The sequence below is a fragment of the Lepisosteus platostomus genome, chromosome 5 (assembly GCF_059453375.1).
Source record: "Lepisosteus platostomus isolate fLepPlt1 chromosome 5, fLepPlt1.hap1, whole genome shotgun sequence".
Taxonomy (NCBI): Eukaryota; Metazoa; Chordata; class Actinopteri; order Semionotiformes; family Lepisosteidae; genus Lepisosteus; species Lepisosteus platostomus.
The window spans coordinates 66,848,762-66,871,820 of record NC_142615.1 but is presented as its reverse complement, the minus strand read 5'-3'; the positions used below and the strand labels follow the sequence as shown (position 1 = coordinate 66,871,820).

The 23,059-nt window shown below is 42.3% G+C and overlaps 1 protein-coding gene, 6 non-coding genes and 2 pseudogenes across 7 annotated transcripts in view; all 9 read left to right on the top strand.

Moving 5' to 3' along the window:
• Positions 1 to 23,059, top strand: part of LOC148671543 (scavenger receptor cysteine-rich type 1 protein M130-like) — a 401,186-nt gene that overhangs the window by 20,422 nt on the left and 357,705 nt on the right. The window lies entirely within an intron of this gene.
• Positions 17,994 to 18,112, top strand: LOC148671607 (5S ribosomal RNA). The gene has a single exon (XR_015937974.1). It is a non-coding gene; the product is annotated as a 5S ribosomal RNA (ribosomal RNA).
• On the top strand, positions 18,650 to 18,768 carry LOC148671606 (5S ribosomal RNA). Its single transcript, XR_015937973.1, has one exon. It is a non-coding gene; the product is annotated as a 5S ribosomal RNA (ribosomal RNA).
• On the top strand, positions 19,306 to 19,424 carry LOC148671605 (5S ribosomal RNA). Its single transcript, XR_015937972.1, has one exon. It is a non-coding gene; the product is annotated as a 5S ribosomal RNA (ribosomal RNA).
• On the top strand, positions 19,962 to 20,080 carry LOC148671604 (5S ribosomal RNA). Its single transcript, XR_015939141.1, has one exon. It is a non-coding gene; the product is annotated as a 5S ribosomal RNA (ribosomal RNA).
• On the top strand, positions 20,618 to 20,736 carry LOC148671603 (5S ribosomal RNA; annotated as a pseudogene).
• Positions 21,274 to 21,392, top strand: LOC148671602 (5S ribosomal RNA; annotated as a pseudogene).
• Positions 21,926 to 22,044, top strand: LOC148671601 (5S ribosomal RNA). The gene has a single exon (XR_015937971.1). It is a non-coding gene; the product is annotated as a 5S ribosomal RNA (ribosomal RNA).
• Positions 22,578 to 22,696, top strand: LOC148671600 (5S ribosomal RNA). Its single transcript, XR_015937970.1, has one exon. It is a non-coding gene; the product is annotated as a 5S ribosomal RNA (ribosomal RNA).

Below are 23,059 nucleotides of genomic sequence, written 5' to 3'. Positions count from 1 at the left end.
CGTGACTACCAACTGGCTGGTTGTGTGTTCGAATCCAGCTGGACTTTTCATTTTTATTTATTTATTTTTTAATCGCGTAACATAAACATATTACCGTATGCAAACTGTACTGTATACAGTATGTATATGTATATTTGATGTCTTAACTGTGCCCGTTTAATTGAATTAAAAAAAATTATTTAACACGAACATTAAGCTGTTTACATCTTCCGCCTGAGAACAGTCACCCGTTGCTACCCAACGCAGAATGGTGATTGGCTGACACTATCTGACACCCCTCTGATTGGAGAAAAAAGACGTGCTGGCGTGCTATACACACTACCAGGAAGAGGATTTCTTTCTATTCAAAACGTGTATTTTAAAAGTTTAAGAAGTAAAAACCTTACAGCGTACACAGATTTCTAAACTGATCAGGATCGTTATCTTTGTCTTATGCATAATAATGTTCACCGCTCTGTCCAGCAAATTAATAATAAACTTTATTTTATATAGCGTTTTAAACGAATAAGTAATTAGATTGCTCATAAACCTAATCACTTGCTTTTTCTTTTTATTTAGGCTCAGATTTCAACTATAAATCGTATTATTAATAACCATAATAACAACCAACCAACAAAAACAACCATATAAACATAATGGTGGTGCTGGACCTTCCAGTTTTATTTATTTATTTTTTAATCGCGTAACATAAACATATTACCGTATGCAAACTGTACTGTATACAATATGTATATGTATATTTAATGTCTTAACTGTGCCCGTTTAAGTATTGAATATTCATATCTAATTTTACCACTGAAGGGAAATCTTAACATAAACATACAGTATATGGCTGGTCTCGGTACTTTAAAGAAAAAAATACACACCGGTATTCCATTTCTCCCTAAACATTGTAAGCTTCGAAGTCTTTAACTAACGTGATACCGGAGTCAACAAGCATACTTTTAGAATTTGATTAAAAGGGAATATAATATGGAATAGCGTATCTCAAGAAATTAATAACGATATAATTATATTCATGTTGCAAAAGAACTGCAACGGACATAAAAACTCCCTTGCATGGTTTCATTACGACCAGAATCGGTCTTGAGATATTTTTAACTTGATTTACAGTATTTGAGAGGTATGTCTTAACACCGATACTACAGTGCTTAAGTACTGCTCACGTATATGTTTCTAGGTTTATATTATGCATTTCATACGGTCAAATTACTTTTGAGCAACTAATAAGAAGCGCGAAACGGTATGCGTTTTAGTTTCATTTTGTGCTGGGACCCGTGGATTGATTAGAGATATCAAGTACATACAAGTCATTTTTTAAATGTTGTAGTTCATCTTGAAAAAATGTTACGAGTACATCATCTATCAACAATTACACAGGTTCTGTTTCCATATTGCGGATTTTGGTTACGTAATATTATTTTCTAGATTTCACGTTGTGAATATGATGGGATGTCTGATGGGATGTTTCTAAAAATCCATCCTCTGTAAAACGTCTTCTCTAGTTGTCCTGCATATGTATTCGCTAATGAAGCTGTGTGTTCCAAGCCTGGATCTCTACATTTCTGTATGAACCAGCTTAGAGGGCTAAAGACAGCTTGTGTTTAAATTGAGTGTAAGGCAATTTATGCTTCTAAAGTCATGGTCAGCATTTATCTTTGTACTGTGTTGTAAACTTGTTCTGTGCCAAGTCACATTATTTTATAGCGTTTTTAAAGCGTTATCAAATACGGTGTTACTGTAGTTTACTGAGTCCCATGTCACATGGTCTGTGATTGAAACCTGTAAAACCGGTTTAATTCATCACAGCCAGCACTCTTCAGGTGTGAGGGTCTTCTGCTCAGAATGAAACGCTAAAATGTTTGTGTATATTCTAATGGTAGTGGGGGCGGGGTGTGTGGGAACAGGTTTGGTTGAAACATTTTCTCTGAAAGCATTTTCTTCTTGTAACCGATCTTGTTACAGCATGTTACAGTTTACTATTATTAACCATATTAATTTTAAGTGCTTAATGTAAAATCTTCTAAAAATATATTTTCATTGTTCAAATATACATTAAGTCTGACTATCATATAATAAGTTAAATACAAAACTAAAGAAAAAATAGGGTTAAATATAATTCAAAATATTTTGCTAACAATAACAAATATTTACTGTTGCACACACACACACAATAGAAGCAGGAACCGCTGTCAGAAGGGAAGATATGTTCAAAATATCGCAAATATCGATCATGTTGAGATATTTTGAAATATAAAAGTCAATTGATTGTCCATAATATCGCTTACCTATTTTTTCGAAGAAATGTTTGTTAAAATAAAAGTCCAGCACCAGCTGGATTCGAACACACAACCTGCCAGTTGGTAGTCACTCACCTAGACCAGTAGGCTACAAGACAGCACGCAATGTCTGTAAACACAATGATCAGGCAGGCGAAACAGCCCTACACAGCCCTGTTGCAGTACACGGATATAATCATACCATTATTAAATTCTTTAGATACGCAATTCCATATTATATTCCCTTTTAATCAAATTCTTAAAGTATGCTTGTTGACTCCGGTATCACGTTAGTTAAAGACTTCGAAGCTTACAATGTTTAGGGAGAAATGGAATACCGGAGTGTATTTTTCCTTGTGATATTTTAAGCTCTAGTTCAATGATAGGTGTCGCATTTTAAATCATTTTCGTAGCTAGAAATTATGAAACGCCCTGTTAAAAGCAAGGAAGTTTTTATGCCTGTTGAAGTAAAACAAAATGCCTGACAAAGTATGGCTTGGACAGATTCCAAGTGCTTGTACAAACGTGCTAAAGAAATTATACTTTGAGTATACAGCTTGTCCAAAGTCATCCATTATTAATACTATTAGTAATATCTTCAGTAAAGGCTTTGATGCATAAATATTTCTGATAAAGGTAGGTTGTGTACTTCTGTCCAACTGAGCAATCTTGCTTTCATAATATATACCAACATTTTAATGACTGATGATTAACATGCTGTAATACACAGTTCAAAATTAAAGGCTCAAATGCTGTACATGAGAGGTTAAGCTCCCCCTGGCGGTTTTACAAGGCGACGCCGGATAGTAAGTCACGTGACACACGTGAACTGCGTGATACCGCGTGATACCGCGACACGCCCACCGGGGTATGCCGCGAAATACCTCACCCATTTTGAATGGCTGCATCTGTACATTTAGGACTCAGTACCGATAACACTGCTGCTATTGATGGAGTAGAAATAAGTGTATTGGTAGTTTTATCTGAGGCAAGAAGTACTAGAACACCTCCTATACAAATGTTAGGATTCAGAGCAAGAAATATTTTTCCACCTCACCCAATGGTATTGCATTAACGAAGCTGAATCTGGCTTCTTATTCGCCAGCTTCTTCTGCCTTAAATGCTGCTGCTGTGATGTTATGCCGCCTTTCACCTGTAGATGGCTCTTTACAGTAATTTTTAAAAGTACTAATCGGGATGGATTACTGTATTTATCCTCAGCAAAGGGGAATATGTAAGTAGTGAATATCCAAATAGAATTTTTGTGTGAAACACATTTCAGAAAATTGTAAACCAATTTTCAAAACTCACAATAACACAAACACAATAAGTAAATAAGACAAAGGCAAAACATAAGTTCACAGGCACTTTCTGCATATTTACCACGACCTTACCTGCTGATCATAAAAAGTCTTAAAATCTTGCATTTTAGAAGAAATTTTAATATAAATGGGACATTTAGAACATGGCATATGAGAATATATGGTTAACCGAGGATGAGCAACGGGTGATGGCACTTTCTGCTTCTTGCTATAAACCTACCCCCTGGTTATAAAAATATCTAAAAAGTCTGACATTGAGGTGTGAGAGACAATTGAACAGACTATCAAAATCCTGAACTTTAGGAAATTTTACTGTGCCATTTTTTTTAAATATGACCCTGTGAATATGGCATGTCCCTCCTTCCTCATTACCAAAACATCTCAATGTTCCGACACTATGTACATTACAACACTTCACTGTTGCATTTCAGTTGTGACATTGTGAACATGGCATGTTAAAGTATATAGAAAATCTAGATCAGTACAGGCTAAATGCAATTCATAGTGATTTATCATTTTCTTACTTTCTAAATAAAAAAAAAATTTCAGTGATTATGACACTTCGGTATGACATAAAATATGCTTCAATGACAGAATAAATAACCATGGAAAAAATACCCACAGTGGACATTCATATTTGTGATTATAGGAATGTTAAATATCAGGTGAGTAGCTGCGTCAGCATGCGTAGGCTGCAAAGGAACAAGTAAAAGGTTATTCCATGCTGAAAAGAGAAGAAAGGAAACAACGTGTTGGCCGTGGAGCCTTCTTCAGGTGTTAGAAAGACAGGGCAGTATGCAAAGATACATTTCTTTTTAGCTTTGCTGACTGCAGTTTATCTTTGATGACAACATCAAAGACATTAAGGAATTCTTACAGCTAACAGCTCCACATCAACTTCCTTTTATAACTAACCTCATCAGATCTCTCAACTCCCAACTCTTCCAGTTTCTCACTTCAGAGAAGGATAAAAAACTCAATCATCCTCTACAGAGAAAAACCATCAACACCTCCACCAATCCTAACCTTGTTGTTACTGTACCCTCTGGCCTTTCCCTTTCACCCCTTTGCATCCTCAGCTAACATTTTAATATTACAACACAATTACAATAGATTGTACAGTATTTACAGTTTAAAAAAAAGGTAAATATCAAAATATTAAAATCCAACTGCACAGTGCTAACAAAACAATGCTTGTCAAGTTCTCAAACAAATCTGCATTGTATTTTTAAAATATTTCAGCAGAGGATGTGACGGGAGTATAAATGACGATTCAACGATAATTTTTCTTGGGTGAATATGGTTTTCTGGGGAGTTGCGATGTTGGGCATTATTGGACATTTTTGACACTTGTTGAACAGTCGCATTTCCTACAAATATTAAAATAGCTATGGTTTAGCTCAAAAATCCAATCGACCTATGCGAAAACAATGTTTACATCACAAAAGAAACCCATCCCTGGTTGGACTTGAACCACCAACCTTTTGGATAACAACCAAATGCACTAACCGATCGGGCCACAGACACTGACTGGCGGAGAATTTTCTTGAATCCCCCAAAAAAATCTCTTACCGTTCTTTTTGCCAGCCGGTAATATTTCTTCTGCACTGATAACCAAGAACTGAATTTCATGTTTCGCAAGCTGTGTGAATTTAATCAAAAACAAGTTTTCCAGAAAGGAAATGAACACATGCATTTAACGAAATCAAGCCCTTTGTGAGTGCCCAAAATGGTACGTTCTGTACTACAAGATAGGAAGAAATACACAGCTGGGATTCAAACCGCAGTTCTTTTGTTTAATAAAGAGGGACTTTAACCAACTTGTTAGGAATCCCTGGTGAGAAGATACACGGATCCTGTGCAGACGCAGGCACGGGTGATAGATGAGGCAGGCGAACAAACCAGAACGAGAGGCAAGGTCGTAGTCAAAAGGCGAAAGGCAAGTCGTAATCCAGGAAGTTCACCGGTAGCAGACAGTCCGAGTCGAGAGGCGAGGTGCAAAGTCGAAAAGGCAGAAGGGGAATCCAAAATCCAGAATAAACGAGGTACGGGGAAAAACGCCAGGTAGAGCTTTCAAGGAGTAGACTCAATACCGAGCAGTGGGAAGCAGGTGAAGATGGTTTAAATAGCAGTGCGCACCGCAATGAGTGTGCGCAGGTGGTTTAACTCGTGCGGCGGCGTTTGTTAATAATCACCCGCTGCTGGGTCTGATTAGCTCGCTTACGCTTTGGTCTTGACTGCCTGGTGGTCGTGACACAACTAAGCTACGGTGACATGACATCCAACCCCTTTTACAGCCACTTGGACACATCGCTCTGAACCGGGGTAAAGTTAGCTTGAAGTTCGAAAACGATTTCGGCACGCCTGTAGCGCTTTCACGAAATCTCTTAGAGTTACAAAAACACTTGCTTTGTGTATAAAATACATTGTGGATGCTTTCTCAGCCTTTACTTTTTCGTTTTTATGACATTTTTTTGACCAAGCACGAATATGCTTTTGTCCATATCTCCGCAATGGAAGCACAGAACGCCTTCAAACCAAAAGCATTTTAAAGACCACGACTTGTGGATATTTCCACAGCCTTTACATCAATCTATCGGTGAGCTAATTATCTTTTTTTAAACCTCCGGTTTTTCATCGATGCGTAATTACGCACGAACTGGAACCCGGGGGACCGCTGTGTGCACACGTTCACAACGCGAGAAATACTGTTCAATACGGCTTCATGCGAAAAACCCGTATATGACCATAGGAAGCAGAACAGCGCAGTCTCCCATTACCCAGACTGTAAGCACGGGAATAAAGCTTTGTTTGATTTCTGAAACCCTTCCTTTACGCCCTGTTTTCATTCAGGTAAGGGTCAACTATATTCACAATACTACTGACAGCAGGAAGATTAAAATATTCTTTTCTCAGCAGCTTATTAAAAATAGCTCCCATGATGTTCATACCGACTTTTTACACAGAACACTGACACAGCTTTGTGTTCTGAATCTCTTTTTCTCTTGCTTTTATTTAATGTGGCACAATGCACTGGGATAGGGGTATTCTGTTCACAAACCAATAGCATTTAAACCACAGCACCCACAATGCTGCAGGTAAGTGTTTTGCACACTAAGCAGGTCATCTGACTATTCCCAGCTTTGTTTTGGGTTATGGAACCTTTATTTTTTTATGATTTTCTGAAGATAACACTACAGGTGGGATGGGTGGGTTGTCTTCATGGCTCAATAGCATTTCAAATACAGCACCCACACTGCTGAAACCAAGTGTTTTACACACCAGACAGGCCCCCGAACCTCATACAACCTTACAGTGGCTGTGGCCCCTTTCTTTATTTTGTAATGAGTTTCTGAAGATAACACTACAGGTAATACACTGGGACGGGTGGGTCGTCTTCATGGCTCAATAGCATTTCAAATACAGCACCCACTCTGCTGAAACCAAGTGTTTTACACACCAGACAGGCCCCCTAACTTTATATAACCTTGCTGTGGCTGTGGCCCCTTTCTTTAATTTTTTATGATTTTCTGAAGATAACACTACAGGTAATACACTGGGACGGGTGGGTCGTCTTCATGGCTCAATAGCATTTCAAATACAGCACCAACTCTGCTGAAACCAAGTGTTTTACACACCAGACAGGCCCCCGGACCTCGTACAACCTTGCTGTGGCTGTGGCCCCTTTCTTTAATTTTTTATGATTTTCTGAAGATTACACTACAGGTAATACACTGGGACAGGTGGGTCGTCTTCATGGCTCAATAGCATTTCAAATAGAGCACCCACTCTGCTGAAACCAAGTGTTTTACACACCAGACAGGCCCCCGGACCTCGTACAACCTTGCTGTGGCTGTGGCCCCTTTCTTTAATTTTTTATGATTTTCTGAAGATTACACTACAGGTAATACACTGGGACAGGTGGGTCGTCTTCATGGCTCAATAGCATTTCAAATACAGCACCCACTCTGCTGAAACCAAGTGTTTTACACACCAGACAGGCCCCCGGACCTCGTACAACCTTGCTGTGGCTGTGGCCCCTTTCTTTAATTTTTTATGATTTTCTGAAGATTACACTACAGGTAATACACTGGGACAGGTGGGTCGTCTTCATGGCTCAATAGCATTTCAAATACAGCACCCACTCTGCTGAAACCAAGTGTTTTACACACCAGACAGGCCCCCGGACCTCGTACAACCTTGCTGTGGCTGTGGCCCCTTTCTTTAATTTTTTATGATTTTCTGAAGATTACACTACAGGTAATACACTGGGACAGGTGGGTCGTCTTCATGGCTCAATAGCATTTCAAATACAGCACCCACTCTGCTGAAACCAAGTGTTTTACACACCAGACAGGCCCCCGGACCTCGTACAACCTTACTGTGGCTGTGGCCCCTTTCTTTATTTTGTAATGAGTTTCTGAAGATAACACTACAGGTAATACACTGGGACGGGTGGGTCGTCTTCATGGCTCAATAGCATTTCAAATACAGCACCCACTCTGCTGAAACCAGTTGTTTTACACACCAGACAGGCCCCCAAACCTCATACAACCTTACTGTGGCTGTGGCCCCTTTCTTTATTTTGTAATGAGTTTCTGAAGATAACACTACAGGTAATACACTGGGACTGGTGGGTCGTCTTCATGGCTCAATAGCATTTCAAATACAACAGCCACACTGCTGAAACCAGGTGTTTTACACACCAGACAGCCCCCAGAACCTTATACAACCTTGCTGTGGTTGTGGCCCCTTTCTTTATTTTTTTATGAGTTTTTCAATATGGCACCATTAGACAGGCGGTACATGGGGATAGTACATTGTGCTCTTCACGAGTCAATAGCTCTTCAAGCACAACAGCCACAGTGCTGCAACCAGGTGTTTTACACACCAGACAGCTCCCCTAACCTTATACAACCTCGCTTTGAGTTGTTTAACATTTCTTTCAAATCACTTGGGTTCATCAATCATTTGATCATTTTTCAGCGTGGAATAAACCTATTACTTGTTCTTTGGAGATTACCATCTGCTGATAAGATATGATCGCTATATTGACCATATACAATTTCTTGCATAAGGAATTCATATTTTGCATACACCGATCCCCCCGGAGTCCCAAGTGATTCTGGTTTTGGAAAGCTAAAGGACAATGAGCTTCACGATACCAGGGGGACAGTGGGTGGTCAAGTCTCCCCTAAACAATGGATCTTGTCAGATTATGATGTCAGTGCATTTAATAAATGTTGTTGAACTCTCTTTAGCCCAAATACAGAGGAGCCCAGACCCAGAATGTTACACATACTGACAGAGAGTGATCTCATTATGTGTGTTTGGATTTTAACAACTATTTTTATTGTTTGCTAGAACCAAAACAATCTATGTTAGACATTTTCATCTTCAGCCAAAAATACAAACCTGTGTACGTAGTGTGGTGCAGGTTCTTGTCCCATCCTGCTCTTGGTCCAGGTTGGAGGGTTGCACCGATTCTGAATCTTGTTAGCTGGTATGGATGGGTTTGGGGTTGTTGATACCAGAGTGGTCCAGGAGGGGGATTCAGGTGTCTCGGGGGCATTCTTGTTTTTCTATGAGTTCAGGTTGATTCTGTTGGTTCTGTCATGAATCTCCCTCACGCAGGCAAGTGCTCCCGCATTCCCTCGAGCTCTCCCCATACCAAACGTGCACATGTCAATCAGTCCTCTACTTAAACCCTCATCTGTCCCCCGGTCATTGCTCACGATTGAGATTCTCTCCCGGAGCTTACCTACTAACTACGCTTTTGCCTTACTATGACTTCTCCCCTGGACCTCGACCCCGCTTTTCCGACAACTGCTTTAGCCACTCGATTTTGTACCTTCGCCTGTTTTACACTTTCTCGGATCCTGACCCCAGCCTGTCTCTTCATTTACGCCTCTGCCTACCGACGCAACTTCTACGCCTTCCCGGACTCGGGCCCCTGCCTGTTTACTCCGACTACGCCTGCGTCTCGCGCCAACCCTACCAAGGGCACCGCATTGGATCCCTATCCTCAGCAGTCAGCCCCTGCGTGACAGGTTCTGAGTGTCTTGGTTACATCCGTTTGTGTGTATAGATGAAAAAGCTATTGAAGAGCACCCCCACACCCCCCACCCGTCTCGGTGGAAGTTGCCATGTTCAAAAAATCCTAAAAAGATAATTAAAGTTGCACACAACAAAGCATGACTGTGAAAGGTCAGGAGGCCTGCCTAGTGAGCACAACACTTGATTACAGTCAAAAAAACAATTAAAAAATAAATAAATGTTCCACAACTCAAAGCGAGGTTGTATAAGGTTAGGGGAAATGTCTGGTGTAAAACACCTGGTTGCAGCACTGTGGCTGTTGTGCTTGAAGAGCTATTGACTCATGAATAGCACCCCCCAATCCCCATGTACCGCCTGTCTAATGGTGCCATATTGAAAAACTAAAATTCTTATTAAAAAATTAAAGAAAGGGGCCACAGCCACAGCAAGGTTGTACGAGGTCCGGGGGCCTGTCTGGTGTGTAAAACACTTGGTTTCAGCAGAGTGGGTGCTGTATTTGAAATGCTATTGAGCCATGAAGACGACCCACCTGTCCCAGTGTATTACCTGTAGTGTTATCTTCAGAAAATCATAAAAAATTAAAGAAAGGGGCCACAGCCACAGCAAGGTTATATAAAGTTAGGGGGCCTGTCTGGTGTGTAAAACACTTGGTTTCAGCAGAGTGGGTGCTGTATTTGAAATGCTATTGAGCCATGAAGACGACCCACCTGTCCCAGTGTATTACCTGTAGTGTAATCTTCAGAAAATCATAAAAAATTAAAGAAAGGGGCCACAGCCACAGTAAGGTTGTATGAGGTTCGGGGGCCTGTCTGGTGTGTAAAACACTTGGTTTCAGCAGAGTGGGTGCTGTATTTGAAATGCTATTGAGCCATGAAGACGACCCACCCGTCCCAGTGTATTACCTGTAGTGTTATCTTCAGAAACTCATTACAAAATAAAGAAAGGAGCCACAGCCACAGGAAGGTTGTACGAGGTCCGGGGGCCTGTCTGGTGTGTAAAACACTTGGTTTCAGCAGAGTGGGTGCTGTATTTGAAATGCTATTGAGCCATGAAGATGACCCACCTGTCCCAGTGTATTACCTGTAGTGTAATCTTCAGAAAATCATAAAAAATTAAAGAAAGGGGCCACAGCCACAGCAAGGTTGTACGAGGTCCGGGGGCCTGTCTGGTGTGTAAAACACTTGGTTTCAGCAGAGTGGGTGCTCTATTTGAAATGCTATTGAGCCATGAAGACGACCCACCTGTCCCAGTGTATTACCTGTAGTGTAATCTTCAGAAAATCATAAAAAAGTAAAGAAAGGGGCCACAGCCACAGCAAGGTTGTACGAGGTCCGGGGGCCTGTCTGGTGTGTAAAACACTTGGTTTCAGCAGAGTGGGTGCTGTATTTGAAATGCTATTGAGCCATGAAGACGACCCACCCGTCCCAGTGTATTACCTGTAGTGTTATCTTCAGAAAATCATAAAAAATTAAAGAAAGGGGCCACAGCCACAGCAAGGTTATATAAAGTTAGGGGGCCTGTCTGGTGTGTAAAACACTTGGTTTCAGCAGAGTGGGTGCTGTATTTGAAATGCTATTGAGCCATGAAGACGACCCACCCGTCCCAGTGTATTACCTGTAGTGTTATCTTCAGAAACTCATTACAAAATAAAGAAAGGGGCCACAGCCACAGTAAGGTTGTATGAGGTTCGGGGGCCTGTCTGGTGTGTAAAACACTTGGTTTCAGCAGTGTGGGTGCTGTATTTGAAATGCTATTGAGCCATGAAGACAACCCACCCATCCCACCTGTAGTGTTATCTTCAGAAAATCATAAAAAAATAAAGGTTCCATAACCCAAAACAAAGCTGGGAATAGTCAGATGACCTGCTTAGTGTGCAAAACACTTACCTGCAGCATTGTGGGTGCTGTGGTTTAAATGCTATTGGTTTGTGAACCAGTGCATTGTGCCACATTAAATAAAAGCAAGAGAAAAAGAGATTCAGAACACAAAGCTGTCAGTGTTCTGTGTAAAAAATCGGTTTGAACATCATGGGAGCTGTTTTTAATAAGCTGCTGAGAAAAGAATATTTTAATCTTCCTGCTGTCAGTAGTATTGTGAATATAGTTGACCCTTACCTGAATGAAAACAGGGCGTAAAGGAAGGGTTTCAGAAATCAAACAAAGCTTTATTCCCGTGCTTACAGTCTGGGTAATGGGAGACTGCGCTGTTCTGCTTCCTATGTTCATATACGGGTTTTTCGCATGAAGCCGTATTGAACAGTATTTCTCGCGTTGTGAACGTGTGCACACAGCGGTCCCCCGGGTTCCAGTTCGTGCGTAATTACGCATCGATGAAAAACCGGAGGTTTAAAAAAAGATAATTAGCTCACCGATAGATTGATGTAAAGGCTGTGGAAATATCCACAAGTCGTGGTCTTTAAAATGCTTTTGGTTTGAAGGCGTTCTGTGCTTCCATTGCGGAGATATGGACAAAAGCATATTCGTGCTTGGTCAAAAAAATGTCATAAAAACGAAAAAGTAAAGGCTGAGAAAGCATCCACAATGTATTTTATACACAAAGCAAGTGTTTTTGTAACTCTAAGAGATTTCGTGAAAGCGCTACAGGCGTGCCAAAATCGTTTTCGAACTTCAAGCTAACTTTACCCCGGTTCGCTCTGAGACATCTGCATTCAGAAAGCGCTGAACCTGCTCTCAGAGCAAATGGCCTCTTTTACATACAGTAGCAGCCCCGACAACGAGAAACTAAGAGAATTGGCTTTTATCTGGCATTTTTCATGTCCAATGCGTTTGACATCTCCCAAGGGCAACAGAGTTCTTTTGCAACACTATTTCTTCTTCTTTTTTATTTCTGTCCGCTTTGATAAAAAATGAGAAATCGTGCAAGGGAAAAATGTCTTTTTTTCATAGAGAAAACGTGGACCGGGAAATGTTGTGTTGAGAAGAAGTGATTTAACATGATACGTGACCTGATTTATAGGAGCAAATGCTCACCCAGCAAGGTCTGGAGAAGTTGAAGAGTCTGGTGGATGTGATAAATATACGGTGTTGTGGAAGAAAACAGTCTTTCTTTGAATTCTCAATCAATTGGAATTTCAGTGCGAAACATAAACCCTTTGTCTGATTTAAAGAGATTATATTTTAAAACTCATAAAAAATCAGAAAACACATGTTTCTCACTTTGAAATTTTAGACAGGGCGTTATATTACTAGTAGCGACGCTGAGCACACTATGGGGGAATTCAGGTTATGTGAAATACCAGCAGTTTAATAAATAACACATCTGATTTTAGATCATAAGATTGTAGGTTCGACTTCTACCTTGCTTGTGTAAATTTTATTCAAGCTCCTCAGTAATAGATGTCTATTATGTAATGAACCGCACCTGAAAGCAAACATTGGGTCTGTTTCCTCTGTTTTCCAGCATGAAATAGCAAAGCGTTACAAAAAGTACCTGCTAATGTCCAATAGCGTTTTTTTTTCAAATTACATTTTCAGGCTTCAGACACTTTTTAATAAAACAAAAGTGTCCAGAAACTCCCTAACTTTCAGGTTTGCTTGAACCTGTATTAAAAGAAGTTATTTGAAACTTCCGGGATTCCATTCTCTGATGTAGCTGTCTCTAAAGACGGATGTGATGTTTCGCAGATGTGAACTGTGCCTTCTCTCTTGTGTTCAAGGGTATTCGCTGAGTGAGATCCTAACTGTATGTCCAGTAGGGCTCTATTTTGTTTAGATTATCTATGTGGTGTATAGATAGAACTCAACTACATGGTGTGAATTCCGTGTTCAGGACGAGCAGAACCTGAAAAACTAAAAGCAGACCTCGACATAATTTGAACACACAGCCTTCTGATGTGGAGTCAGGCATGCTACATTTGCGCCACAAGGTCACAGCTATAACCACAGAAACCAAAATAGTTAGAAATATGGAACACAACTGTTGTTCCCCAAGAAGGAAAGCTGTTTTGTACTGACGTCACCTGTTTATGTAACCCAGATTGTGAAGACGACTCTGCCCTATCAAAGACAAATGTTAAACAAAAGTTGGAAAGCACACTCTGAACCCATCTGTATATTTGATTCCCGCGATCCTTTCAAAGCTGCTCAGTACTTTGCAAGCAAATCAAATCATTTCAGGGAAGAAACTCAGTTTAATGAACTACTTTCGTATTTTCACTCGTTGATTTTGATCTTTGTATTCTCTTTCCATTCTCAGCAATAATATTTCAAAATTACAGTTCAGATTTATTGGAAAACTTCACAAGCATTATGAGATTAGGACTGTACAATTGTTTTTTAATATCTTGGTATATTTACCTTCATTTTAATATAGATATAACCATAAATGTTGTTAAGCATATTGTACTTTTGTTGTACTTTTTAAAACATTTTAGCTGAGGACACACAGCGACTATTATACCTTGTGATACATGCAAGACATCTGTAAACGAAGATGTAATTACAATAAAATTGGCAATTAACAGAAAACCACAATTTGTATAATATTATTCCTCAATATCAATGATCAAAATGTATAAATTGATTGCTTCCTTAGTATTGCCAGGATCTATATTTAGCGTTCGGTAGCGATAACACTGCTGATATTGATTGAGTAAAAATCTATGATGTAGTGACAGCTTTATCTGAAGCGAGAAATCCTCGAACACCGCTTATGAAGTGTTAGGATTAATACCAAGAAATACCTTTTGTTTTCCCACCCAAAATGCTAATATTGCATTACACATTATGCAAACATTACCAGTTTTAGTAGCTTCTGGGCACGATTTTCCAAAACTGAAACTAAATACAAATGATTTAAGATGAACCATGTCCAAAAATTGTAAATCAGGACTAATACAATATCAAATGAAATTACTACAGAAGAAAAGGTTTAACTGAAATATGAATAAGACTATGCAAGCCTACAAAATAGAATAATTCAATTTATATAACTTATTTTTTTCTTATTTGAGAAATGGGCTCACACACCGGAAGACACTAACGTTTCTCTTCGTTAGAATATGTGAATAACAGTTTAACCCCAAATTTCTGTAATTGTGATTCTGTTAAAATTAAAAAAAGCATCTATCAATAGTAAGAAATTATCAAGAAAGTAAGAAATTGTGTTATTTCATAAACTGTAAGACATGAAGACATTTACAGGTTATATCCTTTGCTTTGTCTTTTAACACAAGCGTTCAGGATCCAAGCCCATATTCGGACGGTTGTGTTTCTCTTGTAATCATCAAATGGCATTGTTTTGTCCGTCAGTTCTTTCTCGAGTTGTACCATGGATATTTTATTCCATCAATACTTTTCATGCTCTTTTGCATTTTCCTTCACATACGGAAAAGAACTCAAGGCATTCTTGTCACTGTGCTACACAGTACAGGACACGCAGTGAGGAATTCGCACATCTTTCAGCTCAGTGCAGAACCCAGAGGGAGGACTCGCTCGGTGAATGATCTCTCAGGAAATCCCGGGTGAGGTTTTTCTGCAACAGCCACGACAAGTGTGAAGACGTTCTCTGGATTTCCTGAATGTGACTTTAAATTAGTTCACATTCTTTGGTAGTTAACAGAACTAAATGCTTTGGAGGTACATCTAAAACTGCAGAGAACACTGTAGCACTTCAAGTTTAATTGTGTAAACCTGGCTCTCTATGAACACGAGCAAAGAGTTCTCACTTGACAGAAGACTGCGATGTGAGCACAGTAACATAAAGCACTTGAAGATGCTAGGGATTGAACCTGGGACCTCATACATGTAAGACAAGCACTCTACCACTAAGCTACACCCCCGACATAGAGAACTTCCGAAGATGTGCAGGTGCTCACAGACCACAATCCATCTTTTGCATCTTTTAAGTGCTCTTGATTAAACTATGCATAGAAAAACAGCAGTACTGATGATTTTCATGGACTGATGCACACTTGTTCTGTACAACTCCAGTGATAAAACCTTGTCTGTAAATATTGCAGAACGTAAAAGGGTGAAACAACGCTCCAACCACAGGAATGGTAACAGAAAGGATCATTTTCTTATTTAATACCTCCTTTTGAGATGCCTTGTCAACGCACACAGACGTTAGAGCTGAACAAATATTTTGTACACAAGACGGCAGTGCGATATTAAAATTCCTGTCTTCTTGATGGATTCAGACTGGTAGCCAGAGGACGCCGGGACAACGCCCATTGGACAACTGCTGGAACAGAGGCTGCAACAGAGCTTGTCAGCTGGTTTGGTGTTCGTGCCGGGAGATTCCAAATCCATACACAGTGGATAAGTAAACTCCATGTTCTACATTCTGTCTCGAGAATTCAGTTGTACCTCAAAAAAAGTTGTTATCAATTTAATTCATGAGTAATGTATTTACTTCCGAGTTTAGAGTAACAGTGGGTAATAACACTGATTAGCGATTTGGTAACCGAATGATATATATTGACATATATTCTCTGCTGTGTATCTTTGTGTTTGCATCTCTTCGAGATTATATACCTTGTATATTGATAACCCTCACAGTAAGGTCTGCCGCTCGTATCCAGGCAGACTAGTATATGTTTGGTGCACAATTTATGTTAATAAATGTATCTCGTGTATTGAACCCGTGTGTGTGCGTTGTTAGTTGTTCTGACGATTGATTTTCTAAAAGCCACAACGAACAACCTCGTGATTACTGCTACAAGTAATAATTGTCTCAGTAAACCCATCAAACCTCTACAACCACGATACACCACCATAAACTATATTAATTTAGGAACATAAACATATAGTGTAAACTGTATATGGCTGGTATTGGTAGTTTAAAGAAAAACTACACACCAGTATTCCACTTTCTTCCTAAACATTTTAAGCATCAAAGTCTTACATGTAGTAAGATTTTACCACGTTTCGGAAACGTTTTTACATGCTCCTTCTGACCATCTTAACTTTATATACTTTGTGAAAAGTCATAAGATATTCACATTTTCTGTGAATGTGCTCGTTATCGGAGTAAACAAAAGCATACTTTTAGAATTTGATTAATAGGGAATATAATATGGAATCACGTACCTAAAGAAATTAATAACGATATAATTATTTTTATGTACTGTAGCTCAAATAGTAGTATAATACACTTTCTATGGATACATGTGCTTCTACGCAACGCAGAAGCACATCCACAAGTAACATTACCTAGCAAAGAGAGGACATTGGCTAGCCATTATGATAAATACAGTGGAAAAAAGCAATTGGGAAAATAAGACATGCTGATCTGTTATACATACCAGGAAGAGAACAGAATATGATTTTTTTCTGTTCGAAACGTGTGTTGTCTTTATGAAATTCATGTATTTTAAACGTTTAATTAAGAAGAAAAAAACTTACAGAAAGATACTAAGCTGATCACGAGATAGAAAGATCACCCGTTTTTCGCGCATAAAAAGTGGCTATTAACTGGGTGAACTGTTATTAACTGGAGTCAACTGGGTGAAAACACATAATATGAACATGAAACAAAACAAAAAATAAAAATAAGATACAATCTACAGACATTAAAACCGGTGTCATGGAAATATAACTATCAAGGAAGCCACAAGAGAGAGTTCTCACCTGAGTAAGGTCTTTATTTCAAGATTGGGAGCAACCAGAGACTCAATTTGTTACAAGCAGTACAGGGTTTTCATAAGACGTTGCGCTGTAAAAAAGCTCAGCGCTTTGTCCATTCTAAAACTTCCACTTTCCCTAAGAGAAAACAGATTACATCAAAAAGCGAAAGAAGAAGCACTAGATATGTTATTCAAAGCTTATCAGTTACTTTCAGCTAATTCTAACGACCCAGACAGCATATATTGTTTTGGTACATTGTCTTCTAAAGTAACCTAAACAGTGTACTTTGTTGACGCACTGTTTTCTAAAATTCTGCACGTACTGTAGCACAGCAATTACATCCTTAAAATATATTATCTAAAAGCCCCAATATATTTCTTTGCAAAGCTCTCTACATTTTAAGAATCAATTTACTTATTAGATTTCCACTTAAAGACTTGTTCGGCTGGCGTTCGGGGAGTCGCGCTTTTCAGAATTGTATTGAGATCGTTTTCCACAGAGCTCAGATGTCAAAGCACAGCAGCAGCTCTCCACAGCGATCCTCTATAGCGCCCTTTCTCCCGCAGCTCCGTACTCATTGGAAGGAAGCAAGAGTGAAAGGCTGAAGTGAAATAGAGCGGGGACGAAGGCAGTGAAGAGAGAGAACGTGGGAAGAAGAGAAAAACGCAAGGGAAAAAAAGCAGCGTCGTAAAAGAGGTGACGGAGCTGTCCTCTCAATAAGAAGGGTGCCAGCGAGCCTTGCTCTCGCTTACGGCCACACCCCCTTGAGCACGCCTGATCTCGTCTGATCTCGGAAGCTAAACAGGGATGGGCCTGGTTAGTACTTGGATGGGAGACCGCCTGGGAATACCAGGTGCTGTAAGCTTTTAAGCGCAGGAGGCGCCCTATCCCCGCTCGCTCGCTCATTCCCCTGTTCACACGTGCAGTGCGGCTTGTCCGTCTGTTTATTTGTCAGCTTTGGCGAGACACGGGTGCTTGTGTATTAGCGTGAGCGTTTTTTATTCTGATCATGAACAGTTTTACAAGTCCGCAAAGGATCGAGGAAAGGTTTATCGCCAGCTGAAAAGAGACACAGCGCTTCGGCTGTGGAGACTTGTTCGGCTGGCGTTCGGAGAGTCGCGTTTTTCAGAATTGTATTGAGATCGTTTTCCACAGAGCTCAGATGTCAAAGCACAGCAGCAGCTCTTCACAGCGATCCTCTATAGCACCCTTTCTCCCGCAGCTCCGTACTCATTGGAAGGAAGCAAGAGTGAAAGGCTGAAGTGAAATAGAGCTGGGACGAAGGCAGTGAAGAGAGAGAACGTGGGAAGAAGAGAAAAACGCAAGGGAAAAAAAGCAGCATCGTAAAAGAGGTGACGGAGCTGTCCTCTCAATAAGAAGGGTGCCAGCGAACCTTGCTCTCGCTTACGGCCACACCCCCTTGAGCACGCCTGATCTCGTCTGATCTCGGAAGCTAAACAGGGATGGGCCTGGTTAGTACTTGGATGGGAGACCGCCTGGGAATACCAGGTGCTGTAAGCTTTTAAGCGCAGGAGGCGCCCTATCCCCGCTCGCTCGCTCATTCCCCTGTTCACACGTGCAGTGCGGCTTGTCCGTCTGTTTATTGGTCAGCTTTGGCGAGACACGGGTGCTTGTGTATTAGCGTGAGCGTTTTTTATTCTGATCAGGAACAGTTTTACAAGTCCGCAAAGGATCGAGGAAAGGTTTATCGCCAGCTGAAAAGAGACACAGCGCTTCGGCTGTGGAGACTTGTTCGGCTGGCGTTCGGAGAGTCGCGTTTTTCAGAATTGTATTGAGATCGTTTTCCACAGAGCTCAGATGTCAAAGCACAGCAGCAGCTCTCCACAGCGATCCTCTATAGCGCCCTTTCTCCCGCAGCTCCGTCCTCATTGGAAGGAAGCAAGAGTGAAAGGCTGAAGTGAAATAGAGCGGGGACGAAGGCAGTGAAGAGAGAGAACGTGGGAAGAAGAGAAAAACGCAAGAGAAAAAAAGCAGCGTCGTAAAAGAGGTGACGGAGCTGTCCTCTCAATAAGAAGGGTGCCAGCGAGCCTTGCTCTTGCTTACGGCCACACCCCCTTGAGCACGCCTGATCTCGTCTGATCTCGGAAGCTAAACAGGGATGGGCCTGGTTAGTACTTGGATGGGAGACCGCCTGGGAATACCAGGTGCTGTAAGCTTTTAAGCGCAGGAGGCGCCCTATCCCCGCTCGCTCGCTCATTCCCCTGTTCACACGTGCAGTGCGGCTTGTCCGTCTGTTTATTTGTCAGCTTTGGCGAGACACGGGTGCTTGTGTATTAGCGTGAGCGTTTTTTATTCTGATCAGGAACAGTTTTACAAGTCCGCAAAGGATCGAGGAAAGGTTTATCGCCAGCTGAAAAGAGACACAGCGCTTCGGCTGTGGAGACTTGTTCGGCTGGCGTTCGGAGAGTCGCGTTTTTCAGAATTGTATTGAGATCGTTTTCCACAGAGCTCAGATGTCAAAGCACAGCAGCAGGTCTCCACAGCGATCCTCTATAGCGCCCTTTCTCCCGCAGCTCCGTCCTCATTGGAAGGAAGCAAAAGTGAAAGGCTGAAGTGAAATAGAGCGGGGACGAAGGCAGTGAAGAGAGAGAACGTGGGAAGAAGAGAAAAACGCAAGGGAAAAAAAGCAGCGTCGTAAAAGAGGTGACGGAGCTGTCCTCTCAATAAGAAGGGTGCCAGCGAGCCTTGCTCTCGCTTACGGCCACACCCCCTTGAGCACGCCTGATCTCATCTGATCTCGGAAGCTAAACAGGGATGGGCCTGGTTAGTACTTGGATGGGAGACCGCCTGGGAATACCAGGTGCTGTAAGCTTTTAAGCGCAGGAGGCGCCCTATCCCCGCTCGCTCGCTCATTCCCCTGTTCACACGTGCAGTGCGGCTTGTCCGTCTGTTTATTTGTCAGCTTTGGCGAGACACGGGTGCTTGTGTATTAGCGTGAGCGTTTTTTATTCTGATCATGAACAGTTTAACAAGTCCGCAAAGGATCGAGGAAAGGTTTATCGCCAGCTGAAAAGAGACACATCGCTTCGGCTGTGGAGACTTGTTCGGCTGGCGTTCGGAGAGTCGCGTTTTTCAGAATTGTATTGAGATCGTTTTCCACAGAGCTCAGATGTCAAAGCACAGCAGCAGGTCTCCACAGCGATCCTCTATAGCGCCCTTTCTCCCGCAGCTCCGTCCTCATTGGAAGGAAACAAGAGTGAAAGGCTGAAGTGAAATAGAGCGGGGACGAAGGCAGTGAAGAGAGAGAACGTGGGAAGAAGAGAAAAACGCAAGGGAAAAAAAGCAGCGTCGTAAAAGAGGTGACGGAGCTGTCCTCTCAATAAGAAGGGTGCCAGCGAGCCTTGCTCTCGCTTATGGCCACACCCCATTGAGCACGCCTGATCTCGTCTGATCTCAGAAGCTAAACAGGGATGGGCCTGGTTAGTACTTGGATGGGAGACCGCCTGGGAATACCAGGTGCTGTAAGCTTTTAAGCGCAGGAGGCGCCCTATCCCCGCTCGCTCGCTCATTCCCCTGTTCACACGTGCAGTGCGGCTTGTCCGTCTGTTTATTTGTCAGCTTTGGCGAGACACGGGTGCTTGTGTATTAGCGTGAGCGTTTTTTATTCTGATCAGGAACAGTTTTACAAGTCCGCAAAGGATCGAGGAAAGGTTTATCGCCAGCTGAAAAGAGACACAGCGCTTCGGCTGTGGAGACTTGTTCGGCTGGCGTTCGGAGAGTCGCGTTTTTCAGAATTGTATTGAGATCGTTTTCCACAGAGCTCAGATGTCAAAGCACAGCATCAGCTCTCCAGAGCGATCCTCTATAGCGCCCTTTCTCCCGCAGCTCCGTCCTCATTGGAAGGAAGCAAGAGTGAAAGGCTGAAGTGAAATAGAGCGGGGACGAAGGCAGTGAAGAGAGAGAACGTGGGAAGAAGAGAAAAACGCAAGGGAAAAAAAGCAGCGTCGTAAAAGAGGTGACGGAGCTGTCCTCTCAATAAGAAGGGTGCCAGCGAGCCTTGCTCTCGCTTACGGCCACACCCCCTTGAGCACGCCTGATCTCGTCTGATCTCGGAAGCTAAACAGGGATGGGCCTGGTTAGTACTTGGATGGGAGACCGCCTGGGAATACCAGGTGCTGTAAACTTTTAAGCGCAGGAGGCGCCCTATCCCCGCTCGCTCATTCCCCTGTTCACACGTGCAGTGCGGCTTGTCCGTCTGTTTATTTGTCAGCTTTGGCGAGACACGGGTGCTTGTGTATTAGCGTGAGCGTTTTTTATTCTGATCAGGAACAGTTTTACAAGTCCGCAAAGGATCGAGGAAAGGTTTATCGCCAGCTGAAAAGAGACACAGCGCTTCGGCTGTGGAGACTTGTTCGGCTGGCGTTCGGAGAGTCGCGTTTTTCAGAATTGTATTGAGATCGTTTTCCACAGAGCTCAGATGTCAAAGCACAGCATCAGCTCTCCACAGCGATCCTCTATAGCGCCCTTTCTCCCGCAGCTCCGTCCTCATTGGAAGGAAGCAAGAGTGAAAGGCTGAAGTGAAATAGAGCGGGGACGAAGGCAGTGAAGAGAGAGAACGTGGGAAGAAGAGAAAAACGCAAGGGAAAAAAAGCAGCGTCGTAAAAGAGGTGACGGAGCTGTCCTCTCAATAAGAAGGGTGCCAGCGAGCCTTGCTCTCGCTTACGGCCACACCCCCTTGAGCACGCCTGATCTCGTCTGATCTCGGAAGCTAAACAGGGATGGGCCTGGTTAGTACTTGGATGGGAGACCGCCTGGGAATACCAGGTGCTGTAAGCTTTTAAGCGCAGGAGGCGCCCTATCCCCGCTCGCTCATTCCCCTGTTCACACGTGCAGTGCGGCTTGTCCGTCTGTTTATTTGTCAGCTTTGGCGAGACACGGGTGCTTGTGTATTAGCGTGAGCGTTTTTTATTCTGATCAGGAACAGTTTTACAAGTCCGCAAAGGATCGAGGAAAGGTTTATCGCCAGCTGAAAAGAGACACAGCGCTTCGGCTGTGGAGACTTGTTCGGCTGGCGTTCGGAGAGTCGCGTTTTTCAGAATTGTATTGAGATCGTTTTCCACAGAGCTCAGATGTCAAAGCACAACAGCAGCTCTCCACAGCGATCCTCTATAGCGCCCTTTCTCCCGCAGCTCCGTCCTCATTGGAAGGAAGCAAGAGTGAAAGGCTGAAGTGAAATAGAGCGGGGACGAAGGCAGTGAAGAGAGAGAACGTGGGAAGAAGAGAAAAACGCAAGAGAAAAAAAGCAGCGTCGTAAAAGAGGTGACGGAGCTGTCCTCTCAATAAGAAGGGTGCCAGCGAGCCTTGCGCTCGCTTACGGCCACACCCCCTTGAGCACGCCTGATCTCGTCTGATCTCGGAAGCTAAACAGGGATGGGCCTGGTTAGTACTTGGATGGGAGACCGCCTGGGAATACCAGGTGCTGTAAGCTTTTAAGCGCAGGAGGCGCCCTATCCCCGCTCGCTGGCTCATTCCCCTGTTCACACGTGCAGTGCGGCTTGTCCGTCTGTTTATTTGTCAGCTTTGGCGAGACACGGGTGCTTGTGTATTAGCGTGAGCGTTTTTTATTCTGATCAGGAACAGTTTAACAAGTCCGCAAAGGATCGAGGAAAGGTTTATCGCCAGCTGAAAAGAGACACAGCGCTTCGGCTGTGGAGACTTGTTCGGCTGGCGTTCGGAGAGTCGCGTTTTTCAGAATTGTATTGAGATCGTTTTCCACAGAGCTCAGATGTCAAAGCACAGCAGCAGCTCTCCACAGCGATCCTCTATAGCGCCCTTTCTCCCGCAGCTCCGT